Raw genomic sequence first — 18,107 nt, forward strand, 5'->3', positions numbered from 1 at the left:
TGAAACTGGCCCCTGTAAATGTCCTAACCAACCCCCTCCAATGTACAGTTACCCCACCCCGCCTACCCAACCCCCCATCCAACCTCCTCCAATGTACAGTTTCTTCCCCCTCAAATGTATATACTCTCTTTTTTAGACCCTTTTTGTATCACAAACAGTACTGTATTTGTAAATCTGGTATGTCATAAATGTCTCTAGATGTATACAGTACTGTCTATCTGTATGTCATATTATGATGAATTGAAAATGGGGGACCCTGATGTAAACAAGACGAAAGTCTTTCTCTGGTCTGCATCCCCTTAACAATTGTGTGTATTGAGCTGTACTGTGTCTATTCATTCTGCAATCATTTTCAATCAATCAATTCAATCAATCAATCAATCCACTGAAAGACATCGTTACTCGGAGAGGACTAATTTTTTTTTTTTTTATCCACTTTTTCTCCCATTTTCTATATTTTCTCCCATCCCAATTTCGTATCATCCAATTCAACCCTCCCCTGTCACGAACGCTGTTTCTTGCCTCCCACAAGCCGGCTGCAATGTGGACTAAGTCATACATAGCACAAGTCCCCTCCGGTACTTGAGGTAACAGCAGTCGCATCTTTTCACCTGCGCAGCTCGATCTCTCAGTGGCGAGGAGTAACGCGTGGGAGGCTCACGCTGCCCCCGACACTTCCTGATTCCACTGCGCAGGCGCACCAACCGACCTGTAGGAGTCGCTGTCCACAACGCCCGATCCCCACCCATCAGTTTCCCACCCCCTAATACGGCCAATGTGTATTAGTACGGACGACCAGCTAAACTGAAAGCAAATGTGGAGCGCTGGGCTCGAACAGCCGAGCCCAGCGTCTCCAGATTTCGTGGCGAGCGCCTTGCCCACTACGCCACGTAGCCGCCCTCGGAGAGGACTAATGTTAATGTGATAGTTTATCAGTGAGCTGGATACAATCCTACCTGGAGGGGAGAGAACAGATGGTGGAGGTAAACGGTACCCTACCCCCCCCCCCCCCCCCCCCCCCACAAGGAAGCATACTAGGACCACTACTGTTCCTAATTTATGCAAATGGCATGTCGTCAGCTTGTGACTGCAACTTGTTCCTGTTTGCGGACGACTCAGCCCTGCTGGTCTCTGACAAGAACAAGTTACAGGTTGAAAAAACCCTCAGCTCAGAACTAGGCAAAATCTGCATATGGCTCGCCGACAACAAACTATCATTACACATGGGCAAAACAGAGTCCATTCTCTTCGGTTCAAATAACAAACTCAGCAAAACCGACGGCTTCTCAGTTACAGTGGGTGACAATATTGTCACCCAACCCCACCCCACCTACCCAACCTCCTCCAATGTACAGTTTCTACGTCAAATGTATATAACTCTTTTTCTGGACACTTTTTGTATCACAAACAGTACTGTATTTGCAAATCTGGTGGTATGTCATAAATGTATAGATGTAGCAGTACTGTCTATCTCTATCTGTATGTAGTGTGTGTCATATCATGAATTGAAAATGGGGGACCCTGATGTAAACAAGACGAAAGTCTTTCACTGGTCTGCATCCCCTTATATTAACAATTGTATGTATTGAGCTGTACTGTACTGTACCCATTCTGCAATCTGTTAATACACTTTTCAATCAATCAATCAATCAAACGTGCTTTCAGCAGCTCCTCGTCAACTCGCAAAGTAGTTATAATGTCCGAGTTTCAGTCTAGGAAACTCAAATGAGTGAGTGAGTGATTGATTTTATTTAGACAATAAACATAATATACACATAAGTCCACAGGACTTATTCCATCGTTGTCCCTGGAGTCAATGATGCTCAATTGGTTCATACACATACCACTCATTACAGTAATATTCCACAATCATTACATTTGATGGGTAATAATGGCACACAGTTAATTAATACACCAAACATGCGCATTTGTTGAGACATGCCGGACTAGCCTTGAGACATAACGTATGTGTATTCCCGGGGGGGAGGGGTAGGAGGGGGGTCATCACACGCGTCCCAGCGCGAGGCAATAGGGTCCAGCTGCAGCGCCGGAGAATCCTCTCACTGGGCAAGCCTGTGGCAGCCACAGAGGGCGCGCGCCGCTGATGTACGTCTGGCGTAAAAGTACGAACCTACAGGCTTGCCCCTTGAGAGGATTTGCCGGCGCTGCAGCTGGACCCTACTCGCGTGAGGGCTTGGTTCCACACATTTGGCGCCCATGCATCGTTCACGCGCTCACATGCACAGAAGCCACTTCCTACCATTCTGACAGCAAGCGTGCTTGTGTTATCGCACGCAGTGCGGCACCGGCACGGAGACTGAAATATGAACGGACTTTTTAGATTACATTAATTTTAGAGGAGAGATAGAGAACGTGTTACCGCTACGTTATAAACAGATCACTCTGGTTTCACGGTGTCACCAACTTCACCGCCTCTCCTCTACATGACATCGCCATCGCCTCAGGTAACAGGCTGTTTTCTGTCATAAAAACAGAGACAAGTTCCACCAACTGTCAAGTAACGATAACATTAATAATACAACAAATAGAAGTTTAACTTGACCAACTGTCAGGTAATGATTGCTAGTCTAAACAAAGCCTGGTTTTAACTAACGTGATTGATTGATTGATTGATTGATTGATTGATTGAAAACTTTATTAACGGATTGCAGAATGGGTACAATACAGTACAGCTCAATACACACAATTGTTAAGGGGATGCAGACCGGAGAAAGACTTTCGTCTTGTTTACATCAGGGTCCCCCATTTTCAATTCATCGTAACAATGACATACAATACAGTCTAGTACGTTAAGTTGATCTAACTGTTAGTTAACTATTAACATTAGCTACTACTGTTATATATGTACTATTGTGTAAATTCATTATTATTCAGTATAGTTAGCTCTTAATAGTTAGTTAACTTTACTAGTTAATGCGTTAGCTGATAAACATTAGCTAACATCTACATAACGTTACGGTTACAGGGAGCTAACGTAAAAATAATCAAGCTTTTAGCTAACATTCCTATGGTTAGCTTTTGAACTAATTTAGAGGTTCTTATGTATATAATTCAACTGCAGTTGTCTGTGGATCAAAAGCTAGGCGAACACCAGGTGTAACTTGGACAAGGTAACAAGTTGAGTTTCTTGGAGGCTGATAGTGTTAAATAAGTCTAACGTTAGTTTAACATAATCTTGAAGAAAAAGGAACAGATGATTTTAAATGTCAAACGTTTAATTATGTTGAATGAAGAACACTTCTGGTATATATTAAATAATCATAAAACAAAACCATAACAAATCAATCACGGTTCCTCTACCATACAACGCCTCACTGATCACAGAGTAAATCCCTGTATATCTTCCTGTACATTTACATTTTACTATAGGTATACTGTCCTGGACATTTAAACATTTAAATTGGACTGTACACTGTATATTAGTAAGTAAGTAAGCTTTATTTGTATAGCACCCTTCCCAGCACGAATGCACAGAGTGCTTCACAAGTTTAAAAAGAAAAAAGAAAATGAACAAGGCAATTCATGACAAAAAACATCCAAGGTAAAGACAGTGCTTCACAAGTTAAAACAAAACAAAAACAAAAACAGGTAAATTCATAAAAACATACAATATAAAAACTGGCATGAACAAAACAGACGAAACTAAATCATGTGTGTACGTAGCCAAACGCCAACCTCAACAGAATATTACTGAATATTCAAGCAGAATATTACTGTATATTTTCGGATTATTCCTATTCTTATTTTTGACTTTTGACTAACTAAATGTTCATTGTGAGCGATCTGTGGTGTTGAATTTCCCTCGGGATCAATAAAGTACTTCTATTCTATTCTAACAGCAACAAAGAGGTTTGGTGACCATGTGACCAAGAGGAGAGGTCTAATTGGTCCAAGCCCAGGCTGGTCCCAAATCAGAACAGACAGATAGACAGACAGCAGTTGCGTAGAAGGCTGGTCCCAGATCAGATCAGAACAGACAGACAGGCAGCAGTTGGTGCTGTAGAATGCTGGTCCCAGGTCAGAACAGACAGACAGGCTCTCCAGGCGCTGTGGACTTTCACAAGTTGTTACACAACCTCATAATCTATTAAATGTGAACACACATGATCAGATCTCTTGTCCACCAGGCGGGCAGGATGAGCTGCCCCTCCACTCACAACCTGGAAGACACACACACCTCCTCACCGTCCGGCCGCTCCTCTGCAACCTACGACCACAGCTCTGAGAACTACAGTCATGTTGGCGCAGACCAACCCTGGGAGTCCTGTGCTGCAGGGCCCCATGTTGGGTCAGGGGGCCCCTCATACTTCAGGCAGGCTTGGGTGCTGCCCCACCCTCACTGGGCCAACCACAGGTAACTCATCCATCCTGACATCCACTGTTTCCGCTGCTCTGTTTAAATCTTCTATTTCTTCTCAATCTTCTTCGTGTTCTAATTCCAGGTTCTACTATTCCTCTGAGGCAATAGGCCTTCAGTACGAATCGCGACAGCCCTAATATATATATATATGTGTGTGTGTGTGTGTGTTTTCAATATAGAGAGCTCAGTGGAGAGAACCCTCTTTATCCTCCCAGGTCCCTAGGTCACCCTGCCAGCAGCCATCCCAGCTCACTTCTTACATCCTGGGCCCCTGAGAGTCCTGCATCCTGGGCCCCTGAGGGCCCGAGGTATGGTGGCATGATGCCTGTAAGTCAAATGTTTTTACATGCCATGTATGTGGAGATGTTTAGTATTGTTAACTAGAAACTTAGAGCTGGACTGGATTGGATGCATATAATGTCAAGTTATTGACGTATTTTTAAATTGTTTTGTTTTTGTTTTGATTGAGTGAAAACGTTATTGCAGAATGGGTACAATACAGTACGGCTCAATACAAACAACTGCGAAGAGGATGCAGACCCAAGACTTTCGTCTTGTTTACATCAGGGTCCTCCATTTTCAATTCATCAAGACATTTCTGACATACAAGACATACAAATATACAGTACTGTGTAAGAAAAAGATATAAAAAAATATATATATCCGAAGGGGAAGAAACTGTACATTGGAGGGGTGGGTGGGTGGGGGGTTTGTCTCGTGTTGTTTTAGTAAATGTATCCAGGACAACAGGATCATTACTGAGTGGACTATTATGGTCATATAAAGTTGACTGATTGATTGATTGACTGATTGTGTTTATGTGTTAGTCATATCTGAGGTATGTGTGTATATGTTTGTACAGGAGGAGTTCAATGCAGTAGCCAGTATTCTTCCACCAGACTCTATGGATAGACAGAGACAAGAGACACACAACCCCATGGACCTAACACAGCATGTAAGAAGTGTGTGTGTGTGTGTGTGTGTGTGTGTGTGTGTGTGTGTGTGTGTGTGTGTGTGTGTGTGTGTGTGTGTGTGTGTGTGTATGTGTCAGTATCTGTGTCTTGATGAAGTGCAGATGATCCATTATGTTACTAAACTAACCCTGTCGACATTATTCAACAAAGAAAGCATGTAACCATTGGATTAGATTAGATTAAAATGTATTGTAATTATACACCACAAGTACAGTACAATGAAAATAAGTTGCAATGTAGCAGTAAAGTGCAATAACAATATACAGTGTAACAAGTAATTAAACAGAATATATATAACAAGGCTACTGAGTAAATATGTACAGTATTATTATGTGCAGTGGTACAGGTATAAATATACTATGGTAGTAAGCCAGGGCAGAGATTCCTATAGCGCCCCCCAGAGGGAAGGAGGGCAAAGAGTGTGTGATTAAGGTGAGCGGTGTCCTTGACAATACTGTGTGCCTTCCTTTCATTTCATTTCAAACCTTTATTTATACAGGTAAAAATCTCATTGAGACATCTCATTTACAAGAGCAACCTGATCCACCAAACAAACATAATACATAAAACAAGTTCCAGACAAAAACAAGACATGTAACACAACTGCATTGCCTCTGGCTTGGGCCGGCCGTCATACTAACTAAATGGCAGAGTTAGCGGGTGGAAGTCAATGGGTGGTAATCTGGACGTTGTGGACAGCGACTCCTACAGGTCGGTTGGGGGACGCCTGCACAGCAGAGACAGGAAATGGCGGGGGTAGTGTGAGCCTCCCACACGTTACACCTCGCCAATGAGAGTCCGCGCTGGGAGGTGAAAAGATGTGACAGGCTGCCTCCTCGTGTACCGGAGGGGACACGTGATGCAAGGCTTCTATCCTCCCTACAGCCGACCAGTGGGAGGCATATGCGAGCAACGTTCAAGACAGGGGAGGGGAGAATTGGAAACACGCAATTGGGATGGGAGAAAATAGAAAAAAATAAGGAGAAAAAGTGGATCAAATTTTAAGAATCAATCTTTTAGCTAACATTCCTATGGTTAGCTTTTGAACTAATTTAGAGGTTATGTATATAATTCAACTGCAGTTGTCTGTGGATCAAAAGCTAGGCTAACACCAGGTGTAACTTGGACAAGGTAACAAGTTGAGTTTCTTGGAGGCTGATAGTGTTAAATAAGATTAACGTTAGTTTAACATAATCTTGAAGAAAAAGGAACAGATGATTTTAAATGTCAAACGTTTAATTATGTTGAATGAAGAACACTTCTGGTATATATTAAATAATCATAAAACAAAACCATAACAAATCAATCACGGTTCCTCTACCATACAACGCCTCACTGATCACAGAGTAAATCCCTGTATATCTTCCTGTACATTTACATTTTACTATAGGTATACTGTCCTGGACATTTAAACATTTAAATTGGACTGTACACTGTATATTAGTAAGTAAGTAAGCTTTATTTGTATAGCACCCTTCCCAGCACGAATGCACAGAGTGCTTCACAAGTTTAAAAAGAAAAAAGAAAATTAACAAGGCAATTCATGACAAAAAACATCCAAGGTAAAGACAGTGTAAAAACAGTGCTTCACAAGTTTAAAAAAACAAAAGAACAGGTAAATTCATAAAAACATACAATATAAAAACTGGCACGAATAAAACAGAAGAAACTAAATCATGTGTGTACGTAGCCAAACGCCAACCTGAACAGAATATTACTGAATATTCAAGCAGAATATTACTGTATATTCTCGGACTATTCCTATTCTTATTTTTGACTTTTTACTAACTAAATGTTCATTGTGAGCGATCTGTGGTGCTGAATTTCCCTCTGGATCAATAAAGTACTTCTATTCTATTCTAACAGCAACAAAGCGGTTTGGTGACCATGTGGCCAAGAGGAGAGGTCTAATTGGTCCAAGCCCAGGCTGGTCCCAAATCAGAACAGACAGATAGACAGACAGCAGTTGCGTAGAAGGCTGGTCCCAGATCAGATCAGAACAGACAGACAGGCAGCAGTTGGTGCTGTAGAATGCTGGTCCCAGGTCAGAACAGACAGACAGGCTCTCCAGGCGCTGTGGACTTTCACAAGTTGTTACACAACCTCATAATCTATTAAATGTGAACACACATGATCAGATCTCTTGTCCACCAGGCGGGCAGGATGAGGTGCCCCTCCGCTCACAACCTGGAAGACACACACACCTCCTCACCGTCCGGCCGCTCCTCTGCAACCTACGACCACAGCTCTGAGAACTACAGTCATGTTGGCGCAGACCAACCCTGGGAGTCCTGTGCTGCAGGGCCCCATGTTGGGTCAGGGGGCCCCTCATACTTCAGGCAGGCTTGGGTGCTGCCCCACCCTCACTGGGCCAACCACAGGTAACTCATCCATCCTGACATCCACTGTTTCCGCTGCTCTGTTTACATCTTCTATTTCTTCGTGTTCTAATTCCAGGTTCTACTATTCCTCTGAGGCAATAGGCCTTCAGTACGAATTGCAACAGCCCTAATATATATATATATGTGTGTGTGTGTGTGTTTTCAATATAGAGAGCTCAGTGGAGAGAACCCTCTTTATTCTCCCAGGTCCCTAGGTCACCCTGCCAGCAGCCATCCCAGCTCACTTCTACATTTACATTTTACATTTACATTTAGTCATTTAGCTGACGCTTTTATCCAAAGCGACTTACAAGTTCTGTACGACAAGTCATCAGGAAGGGTACAACTCTATCAGCTGAGTAACAATGTTCATCAAAGTGTTGCGTGTTACAGTGTAGGTTAGTTTATTAGGACAAGTGCATGACAGTAAGGTTAGTTAGGGTTATTTTATTTTTTTATTTCAGATAATGGTTGAAAAAGTGCGTCTTTAGTCGACGGTGAAAAATTGGACGGGATTCGGCTGTCCTAACTGGGGTGGGTAGTTCATTCCACCATTGTGGGGCAAGGACTGAGAATAGGAGGCTTCTCTTTGATGACCCTCCCGGAGCTTGGATAGGAGTAGGTCTGAGGCGGCCAGAAGATGCAGAGCGTAGGGGTTTTGAGGGTGTGTAGTTAGAGACCATTGACCGGAGGTAGGCGGGAGCGGTTCCCTTTGCCACACGGTATGCTAGGTCGAGGGCCTTGAAGCGGATACGTGCAGCAATGGGGAGCCAGTGCAGGTCCCTAAGAAGTGGGGTGACATGGGCCGACTTCGGTAGGTTTGAGATCAGGCGGGCCGCTGCCTTTTGAATGAGTTGAAGAGGCTTGGTTGCGGTGGCCGGGAGGCCAGCGAGCAGTGCGTTGCAGTAGTCGAGGCGGGAGATTACTGTTGATTGGACGAGGAGTTGGGTGGCTTCTTTTGTCAGGAAGGGGCGGATCCTTCTGACGTTGCTCAGGAGGAATCTGCAGGTTCTGGTTGTCGCTGCGATGTGAGCAGAGAAGTTCAACTGGTCGTCGAGGACGACACCAAGGTTCTTGGCGGTCGGGGACGCGGTCACAGCTGCATTCTCGACTGTGATGGAAAGGTTGGTCAGGGGGGAGGATTTGGCCGGCAGGTGGAGCAATTCTGTTTTGCTTAGGTTCAGTTTGAGGTGGTTGGTCGTCATCCAGGCGGAGATGTCGGACAGACAGGCCGAGATCCGCTCAGAGACGTGGATATCTGAGGGAGGGAAGGAGAGGAAGAGTTGAGTATCATCGGCATAACAATGATACGAGAAGCCATGAGACGTGATAATGTTACCCAGTGATTTAGTGTAGAGAGAGAAGAGAAGGGGTCCTAGGACCGAGCCCTGGGGGACACCCGTCCGCAGGGGACGGGTGGCCGACAGGGTCCCTCTCCATGACACTTGGTAGGAGCGGTCATTGAGGTATGATGACAGCCATGTCAGCGCAGTTCCAGCCACTCCCATTCCTGCGAGGGCCGTGAGGAGGATCTGATGGTTGACTGTGTCGAAGGCTGCAGATAGATCTAGGAGAATCAGGACAGAGGAGAGGCCTTTCGCTTTTGCCAAGTGAAGTGCCTCTGTGACCGCAATGAGGGCCGTTTCTGTGGAGTGGCCAGTCCGGAAGCCAGACTGATTAGAGTCTAGGAGATCATTCTGTAAGAGATAAGCAGTAAGTTGGTTGGATACAGCACCTTCAAGTGTATTAGAAAGGAAGGAGAGAAGAGAGACAGGACGATAGTTGCCTATGACGGTGGGGTTCAGTTTTTTTTTTTATTAGGGGCGTGACTCTGGCTTGTTTTAGGGAGGTGGGGACCACCCCCGAGTTGAGTGAGGAGTTGATGGTTGCAGTTAGGAATGGGAGGATGTCCGGTGCTATGGTCTGGAGGAGTGGGGAGGGTAGCTGGTCCAGCTGGCATGTAGTCGGACGGTTCGACGTTACCAGTGTCAGGGTCTCGGCTTCTGTAATGGGAGAGAAAGATGACAGAGTGAAGGATGAGGTTCTCGATTCAGTGTTTGGAATGGGTGGGGGTTGGGAGAAGGAGCAGCGGATGTTCTCCACTTTTTCCTCAAAGAAGATCGCAAAGTCTTCGACAGAGAAAAATGAGGGAGGAGGGGGTGGGGGGGAGTGAGGAGGGAGGACATGGTAGCATGCAGTTTGCGAAGATTCTTGGCAGAGGCCTCGATCCTATGGTGAAAGAAAGAAGCTTTGGCATTAGTAATGGTTTTGGAGAATGTTAACAAGAGGTTGTGATATGTGTCGATGTCAGCAGTGAGGCGTGACTTTCTATACTTCCTCTCAGCCGCTCTCAGGACCTGTCTTTGTTCTCTCACTGCATCTGTCAGCCATGGACTGGGTGGGGAACGGCGGGCAGGTTTCTCAACGATGGGACAGAGCTTGTCGAAGGAGGTTGCAAGGGCTGAGATGAGGGTGGAGGTTGCCATATCTGTGGGGAGAGCAGAGAAGGTGTCACTCAAAGGTAGAGCGGATAGTATGTCAGAGGAGAGGGTGGAGGGGGATAGGGAGGGCAGGTTGCGTCTGAGTGAGACGGTTTGAGTTGGGGTGAAGACCTTTCGGTTAAGCATGAGAGTTAGTGAGAAGGATATGAAGGAATGGTCAGATACATGTAGGGGAGTTACCGTGGTGTTAATGATGCTGGAGTTACGGGAAAATATGAGATCCAAGGAGTTGCCTGCTTTGTGTGTGGGAGGCATGGCAGTGGGAGTCAGGTCAAAGGATTGTAGGAGGGAGACCACTGGGACCGACTGAGATGAGTCAGGCAGGTTGAAGTCGCCCAATAGAAGGAGAGGGGTACCATCTTCCGGTAAGGAGCTTAGAAGCATGTCCAGCTCAACTGTGAAGTGATCGAGGGGACCTGGAGGGCGATAGAGTGTAACAATGGTGAGAATGAAAGGATTAGAGACAGATACTGCATGATATTCGAGAGAGGAGAGTGACAGATCTGGGAGTGGTGTTAAGTTTGTAGCCCATGAAGGAGATGTCATGAGGCCAGTGCCTTCACCCCGTCTGGAAGGTCGAGGTGTGTGAGTGAAGTTACAGTTTGTAGATAATGCTGCAGGTGTTGATGAGTTATTGGGAGTTATCCAGGTCTCAGTTAGAGCCAGGAGCTGCAGATTTTGACTATGGGCGTAGGCAGTAATGAAGTCAGCTTTCTTGACTGCTGATTGACAATTCCATAAGCCTCCACGTACTGTGACAGGTGTATTAGTGGCTGTAGGAGGATAGGAAAGATTAGCCGGGTTGCTAGCAAACTGCCGTGGGTGGGTTGAATCTGTTCTGGAGGAGCAGATTGTGGATATAGGTATGAGACACATTGTGGTGTCAGGAGTGGCAGGAAGAAGGTTGAAGGGAGTAGGGGGGAAGCGGGATAGTAGAGAAGTGGCAGAGTGGAGTGAAAGATAGGATACTTGGCACTAGGTGGATCCCTGGATCCCTCAGCAAAGAACTCCAGGAAAACTCCAAGTTTCTGATTCCAACAGTGAAAAAGCTGGTATTTAACAGAAAACTGTCACAAGTGCCCACTTAACTACAAAAGCCACATGCACAAAGGCCACACCTCCAGATTCTGTCAGGTGGGTGAAACTAATTTACAAACAATTTCCACAACACAATTTAGTCACACACTTCTTACATCCTGGGCCCCTGAGAGTCCTGCATCCTGGGCCCCTGAGGGCCCGAGGTATGGTGGCATGATGCCTGTAAGTCAAATGTTTTTACATGCCATGTATGTGGAGATGTTTAGTATTGTTAAATAGTAACTTAGAGCTGGACTGGATTGGATGCATATAATGTCAAGTTATTGACGTGTTTTTAAATTGTTTTGTTTTTGTTTTGATTGAGTGAAAACATTATTGCAGAATGGGTACAATACAGTATGGCTCAATACAAACAACTGCTAAGAGGATGCAGACCAGAGAAAGACTTTCGTCTTGTTTACATCATTGTCCTCCATTTTCAATTCATCAAGACATTTATGACATACAAGACATACAAATATACAGTAGAAAGGCAGCAAACAAGGGTACACAACAATAAACTGAGAACGCTAGAAAACAAAAGAAACTAAACACAGCTGGAAAAGGTGCACGGTGCAAACCGCTACACGGCGAGGAAACAGGAGATACAGGATACCGGGAGCTTCACGAAATACAGGATACAGGGAGCTTCACGAAATACAGGATACAGGGAGCTTCACAAATGATAAACAGAGTAGCATGACAGGATAACGGGGAACAGGGTAGACGGGGAGCGATGACTATCTCTCCATGTTCAACGAGTCATGCACCGATATTTTAAATACCGTAGCACCTTTTAAAACTAAATGCATAAAACCCCTCCCCACACCCTGGCTAAATGAATCCACGCATGCTCTTAGATGTGCATGTAGACGTGCCGAGAGGAAGTGGAGGAAGGACAGGTTGCATGTCTCCCTCCAAATCCTACACAGCGCTCTGTCCATCTGCCAGACAGCTGTCAAAATTGCAAAAACAACTTACATTTCCAACCTAGTCACAACAAATTCCAATAAACCCCAGGCCTTGTTCAAAGTCCTCCCTCATGAACCCCTGTGCCACTCCCTCTGTCGTACCTTCATTAGCTCTATGTGAAGGCTTCCAACACTTCTTCATCAGCAAAGTCTCTGCCCTCAGATCTCTCTCCCCCTTGCCCCCCCCCCCACTACCTGCTGTTTTTGACCAGTTTGCCCCGGTCTCCCTCTCCTTCTTTTCCGATGCCATTAAATACCTGCGACCAACAAATTGCCCCTCAGACGCACTCCCCTCGCGCATCCTAAAGGAAGTACCTGACCCTGTCCTCCTCACATTATTACCTCTACTAAATGCCTGCCTCAGCACTGGATGTGTCCCGGCTGCTTTCAAGCATGCTGTGGTCCAGCCCCGGATAAAGAAGCCCAACCTCGATCCCTCTGTCTTTGCCAATTTTAGACCCATCTCACAATTACCATTTTTATCGAAAATCCTGGAGCGCATAGTCTACATACAGCTACAATCATTCCTTGAACACAACAACATCCATGATAAATTCCAATCTGGCTTTAAACCACGACACAGCACTGAAACGGCCCTCCTCCATGTCTTAAATGACCTGATTTCAGCTGCTGATGCAGGCAACCCATCCCTACTACTACTCCTTGACCTCACAGCCGCCTTTGATACGGTAGATCACCACATCCTTTTAGCTCGCCTCGAGCATTATGTAGGCCTTAGGGGCCCCGTCTTAAGCAATAGGACCTTCTCTGTCCAACTCTGTGACTTCACTTCCTCTGTGGCCCCCCTCACCTGCGGGGTGCCCCAAGGCTCGATATTGGGTCCCACCCTCTTCCTCTTATACATACTCCCACTAGGCCAGATCTTGGCAAAACATAACATCTCATTCCATTGCTTCGCAGATGACGTGCAGGTCTACCTCCCCTTAAAACCCACCCAAGGGAAAACATCAATAAAACCACTACTTGACTGCCTGGCAGAAATCAAGTGCTGGATGTCTGAAAACTCCCTGACATTAAACGAGGGGAAAACCGAGGTGATTGTTTTTAATAGTGCCCCCCCGGCCCCCCTCATTGACGCACTTGGTCCCCTGGGTCCAAACCTCTCCACCTCTGTCAGGAACCTCGGGGTCATCTTCAACAGCAATTTAAAATTCGACAAACAGGTCAGCGCCGTAGTCAAAAACAGTTTTTACCACCTCAGACTCCTGGCGAAGACAAAGGCATACCTCTCCCAAAGTAACCTAGAGACGGTGATACATGCCTTTGTCACCACTCGCCTCGACTACTGCAATGCCCTCTACACAGGCATCGACAAATCCCTGCTTCGCCGCCTACAACTGGTGCAGAACGCAGCCGCGCACCTCCTCACCAAAACTAAAACATGAGCACATCAGCCCAGTTTTGGCCTCGCTCCACTGGCTACCTGTTCGTTTTAGAATAGATTTTAAACTAGCCCTAAATGTTTTTAAATCACTAAATGGCACGGCTCCTCCCTATCTATCTGAGCTCTTGCACCGCCACACCCCCCACGATCCCTCAGATCAGCTGACCAGCTGCTATTGGTGGTGCCTAGAACTAGGCTCAAGACTAGGGGAGACAGAGCCTTCTCCACCGCAGCGCCTAGATTGTGGAACAGCCTCCCCCTCAGCGTACGGGCCACCCAGACGTGCAGGCTTTTAAATCACTTTTAAAAACCTACCTGTTCTCCTTGGCCTTCCCCCCCACTTAATCACCACTAGACCCCTGGCCCTTCTATCCTCTTGGTTTTACTGTGTCCTACCTGTTTTTATTACTTTCATTGCTTTACTGTGTTTTAATCTTAGATCTTGCATCATATTATTTTGTTTTCATCAACCTGCCTGTGAAGCACTTTGGTGCCAGCTGCCGCTGCCTGGAAATGTGCTATACAAATAAAATGTACTTGACTTGACTTGACTTCACGCAGACAAGGTAAACAGAACAATGACGCAAGAAGGAAGTCAGGAAGACGCAGGCAGATATACAGATACTGATTACAATAGGCTACAGCTGGGGAGACACAGACAGACTAGAATACATGACTGGACCAAATACCAATACACACACTGAGACAACACTAGACTAGACAACGGGACACAGCAGATACAAGAATGCAGGGAATGACAACATGACAGAAAGTACATTAACACTTTGATCGCCGGGGTTAAATTCATAATTTACCATTCCTCGCCAGCCCTATTTAACATGGAGAAGTTCCCCTTCTTTGCAGGGATATAACCTTTTAAATTGTATTGCTAAATTGACATTACCATGGCCCATTCAAAGTCCTATATCTATTGTTCAGGGTGTAGCAACGTTATACTTTTTCATTCACATATTCATACTAAAATACGGTCTAAAGTATAAGTATGTTTTTATCGTTTTCTGCAGCTTTCTCCAGAACTTGATTTATAGCCCTAAATGCATTATATTGATGATCAAATACAGTTTGGTAGGAATCTGTGCGAGAAAAAAAATTTCAACTGCACGTACTTCTAGAAGTTACTACGTATGATCTGATGTTGACCGGATGGGCGGGGGGTCGTTTATAATTCCGTGGGCAACGTTATATCATTCATCTAGTGTGGGTGATATGATCATTAGAGCAGTTAGTATAGAATACATTAAAAAATAACGCTGAAACTCACCGTAGCTTCCTCTCGCCGTTGGGAGATGAGCGTGGAACAGAATTTTTTCTATTATGGGATGTAGAAATACCCGATCCATTTCCAGGTTGTATAATAGTATATACGTCCAAATCATGTTGTTTATCGAGTTATTGGCAACGGATCGATATCCATTGTGTCGAGCTCAAGTCCCGGGACCTATAGCGAGTGATCGGACCAAATTGAAATGAGCACCAGCTTCCACTTCCCTGTTTCTTCCCTGGGCGATCCACCGATCGGCCACCAGATGGCGCTCTTGAACCGTTAGAGAGTTGACAGGGGCTCACCAGTACATATAATGTCTCCGGGGGAGAAATATGATTTCGATCACAGATTTTTGAAATATTGATATCAAAGACGCTGTCCAGCGTCATCGGCAGAATAAGCATGGCAGGGAATGACGTGTTCCAGCGTCAACGGCGATTAAAGTGTTAATAACTAGGGACAGATAGACAAGGAAATGGGTGAACATGAACAGAGGTAATAGCAGAGGTAATAGCAGCGATTGTCCACGAGATGGCAGCAGAGGACAGTATGAACGGGACGCGTCTATTCTTTTACCAACGGATTTTCAGTTCTGCGATCTGATTGGCCACTGACGTTTCTGGTGCGATCTGATTGGCCACTGACGTTTCTGGTCATGTGACATGTGCGCCCAATCGCGTGACGCGCCCATTGCCGCTCGAACAGTAGCAAACTACCTAACGCCTAGTTTATCACTGGTTAAGCTTAGGCGACTCTTTCGAAGTTGGTTATGGTTAGAGTATGGAATCAGGGCTGGTGTTCTATCGCCCTGCTCTAAGACAAACTCTAACCTTAACCAACTTCGAAAGAGTGCCTAAGCTTAACCAGTGAAAGAAACAGGCGTCATACGATTGGCGCGACCAGAAACGTCAGTGGCCAATCAGAACGCAGAACGCGAACGCGGAACTGGAAATCCGTTGGTAAAAGTATTCAGGCGAACGGGACACGATTGTTCATGAGTCCAGGAACACTGTTCATGAACGGGACATGATTGTTGAGTCTTTGGCAGTTCATGAGGGGACTTTGGATGGAGGCGAGGAACGGATTGTGACAGTGTCATTCAGAAGCAAAATAGAGGGAGATACAGGTATAGTCAAGGAGAAAATATCTGATAGTTGAGAAGTAACATTTCTCCAAAGAAAGTGCCACTGGTGGACATTCCCAATACATATGCATAAATGTTCCAGTCACACCAAGTGGACATAAGGTACATCGAGAATCAGGCATAAGACCCATCAGATTCAATCGTCTGGGAGTTAGATAAGTCCTGTGAACATAATTTAGGTGAATCTGTTGGTGGTCTGGATTGCAAGAGCATAGATGAATATTTTCCCAGACCAAATCCCAATCAAAATCTATATCCAGTCCCGGCACATCCCTTCTCCAGATCGTGTCCAGGCGGAGGTCCTTATAAGAGGACATAAGTAAGTGGCGATAGAAAGCAGAGACAAAGCCCCTCGATGTACCCTTGTCATAAAATAATTTGTGTAATTGGTGATGTTCTAATGGTTTGTCCCACGGCACCCCATAAGCCTTTAACGCTGCCATAATTTGTAGATATAAGAAAAAAGAGGTTCCGGGGAGATCATGTTATAATATATTTTGTTGAGTTGTGTACTTACATTATCCCAAATGTTTCCAACAATGTTCAAACCATGAGAAATCCATAATGTATATAAATGCCTTTTGTTGTACGTTTTGTTTAGCAGGGGCGAGGTAGAGGAAGACAGCGACTTAGAAAGCAACAACAGCTTCTATGAGGAGCCCCCCACGCCCAGAGGTAGAGGGAAGATGTCCAAAGGAACCACGCCCAAATCTACCCCGCTGCAAAACCGAGGGCCCAGGCGGCCGGACAAGGCCCTCTACGTGCCACGGGCGGCCAGGGAGAAGCTGTCCTTCCCAGGCTCACAGGTTATTATTTTTTCTTAACCGCCTGTTAACTCATTCCCCGCCAACAACGATTATACTCGTTATTGGGCGCCATCCTTTGAACGCCAACAATGAGTATACTCGTTAATTATTTGATTGTTTCTCCTTATTTTAATATTCTATTCAATGTCACGGACCCGTATGTTGCTGTTAAAAGGCATACTGGGACGCAGAGGGTGCAGTACCGGCCAGATCCTGCCAGGTGGCAGTATCGAGAGTGCAGTAAACCCTGTTCCAGACCGGGTGTTACGTTTAAACCGCTCCGGGCGCAGTTTTTTAGTACAGGGAAGCCTAGAGAATAGAGATTCACTCGGTCGCATTCAAACGGGTCTGGGCCCCTCGATGCATGTGTTGTGCCGTATTATGTCGTGGACCAGATGGACATCAGATGGACCAGATGGCGATCAAACAATTGGAATATTCTTTTTGGATTACCCCCGACCAGAGGTAAGGACTATCTTTCAGCTTGATCCAACAATGTTTTGATACCGATCCAGCTGATTAGCGTTTTTAGTGTTCAATACCAATGCCGTTACTGGCAATCAAAGCATCAGAAACAACCCCCCCCCCCTTTCATGCATTTATGATGAAACATAATATCTATTATATACATTTGATTTGGAAATAGTAGCGTGTCCAGGCAAGAAACGCCAACGCTTATAGTAGAATTCACATTGCGCCCTATTACTCGCTTCCCAGGAATTATCCCGGATCACTCTGAAATTATACTTATATTCACCACGGGATAACGTGTGAATGTATGCATGAAAAAATTATCTCTTTTTTGTATCTTGGACGGAAGAAAGTCAGTGTCAAATGACTATAGTATTGTCTCCATAGCTATAATATAGAATATAGATATAGCTCTACAAACAAGGTGACGCACTCCTATCTTTAAAGCGTGGCATAGCTACAACGGGACCCGGCTAATCCCTGGCGCTGAATGAGTTAAGAGAAAAATAAGAAAAGCCACCGCCGCATTCATCAACCTGTTCTTAACGTCCAAATATGTTCTTACCTAGGTGTGTTGAATGATGAATCCCTCATTATTTTTTTTATTTTAATAATTTCTTTTTGATAATTTATTTTTTGGCATTTGTATTGCTTTATTGGACAGACCCGGCAGAGAGGAAGGATGGGAGAAGATGCCGCCACCCTGGCGCC

This window comes from Notolepis coatsorum, assembly GCF_963971535.1.
Source record: "Notolepis coatsorum genome assembly, chromosome: 8".
Lineage (NCBI taxonomy): Eukaryota > Metazoa > Chordata > Actinopteri > Aulopiformes > Paralepididae > Notolepis > Notolepis coatsorum.